Consider the following 1,515-nt stretch of genomic DNA (forward strand, 5'->3'; position numbering starts at 1 on the left):
GGGAGACGGGAGGCGGGGGCACGGCTGGTCGGGGGAGATGGGAGGCGGGGGCGCAGCTCGTCTTCGAGAGGTGGGAGGCGGGGCTACGGTGGGTCGCCAGGAGCCGGAGAGGGAGCCGGGCGGGGGGTGTGGCGGGTCGTCGGATGTGGGAGGCGAGGGGCGCGGCGCGGCGCCTGTGGTTGGAGGCAGGGGTCGCGGCGCGACGCCGGAGGTGGGAGGCAGGGCATGGCGCGTCGCCGGAGATGGGAGGCTGCGGGGCGCGCGTGGGGTGGTCGGGATCGAGGGAGATGCGTGGGAACTGTGGGGTTAGTGGGTCGTTTGCTTTTTCTCTTTTCTAGCGTGGAAATCACCGTCGGCTTGTATATAGGGCCCGATGGTAACAGAATAGTCCAGCCCTATATATATATATTCATCTGCTTCCAATCAAGTTTACTATGTTAGTACTTTGCTGGCCTGCTAGCGCATCGCATTGCATCACCCGCTAGCCGATTTGCTCGCCCGCCCGCGCACTCGCGCGATTGCCCGCAGCACCTCACCCGCCGCCGCCGCCGGCTCCTCTTTCGCCGCCGCCGCCGCCGGTCGCCGCCGCTCCCTCCTCTCCTGTTTCCGCACCGCTGCTACTCCACCCGTCCCATGCCTTCCGCCGCTATAACCATCGCCGTTGCGATGTCTTTTGCCGCGTCGTCTCTCTTCAGCTACATATACCCGGACGCGCCGGATCCCTTCACCACGCCGCAGGTTTTTCCGGCGGGCCATCCGGCCTACTTCACCGTACCGCAGCAGCCGGTCAGTGCCGGCCATGTGGCTCTGCTCGCCATGCCGATGGCCGGCGGCCATGCTTCGCCCGCCCCGGTTCAGCCCTTTGGCGGCTTCGCCTTGTTGCCGGTCTCATCGTCATGGGACACTACTTCCTTGGTTGCCCTGCACTCGGCCCCATCACTGGCAGCGCTTGGTACCGGCGGCGCTTGGTACATGGACTCGGGCGCCACCGCCCACATGACATCTCATTCCGGTACTGTCACGGCGTCCACTTCTCTAGAGATGGTGGCCTACTCTGACGCGGACTGGGCCGGCTGCCGCGACACCCGTTGGTCCACCTCTGGCTACTTTGTTTACCTCGGTCCTTCACTCGTCTCGTGGTCGTCCAAGCGACAACCTACAGTTTTGCGCTCTAGCGCAAAGGATGAGTACCAAGCTATGGCTAACGCCGTCGCCGAGTGCACCTGGCTACGACAGTTACTTCAGGAGTTGCATCATGACGTCTCCCAGGCTACGGTTGTCTACTGTGACAATGTTTCTGTGGTGTACCTTTCCACCAACTCCGTTCATCATCGTCGGACTAAGCACATTGAGCCGGACATTCACTTTGTGAGCGAGCAGGTGGCCCTTGGACGTATTCGGGTCCTCCATGTTCCGACTGCACAACAGTTCTCCGATGTGATGACTAAGGGACTGCCGACTTCCACCTTCGAGGAGTTTCGTTCCAGTCTCTGCGTCTTCGGTGACGCTTCGACT

Source organism: Triticum aestivum, chromosome 4A (genome assembly GCF_018294505.1).
Source record: "Triticum aestivum cultivar Chinese Spring chromosome 4A, IWGSC CS RefSeq v2.1, whole genome shotgun sequence".
In the NCBI taxonomy this organism is placed as follows: Eukaryota; Viridiplantae; Streptophyta; class Magnoliopsida; order Poales; family Poaceae; genus Triticum; species Triticum aestivum.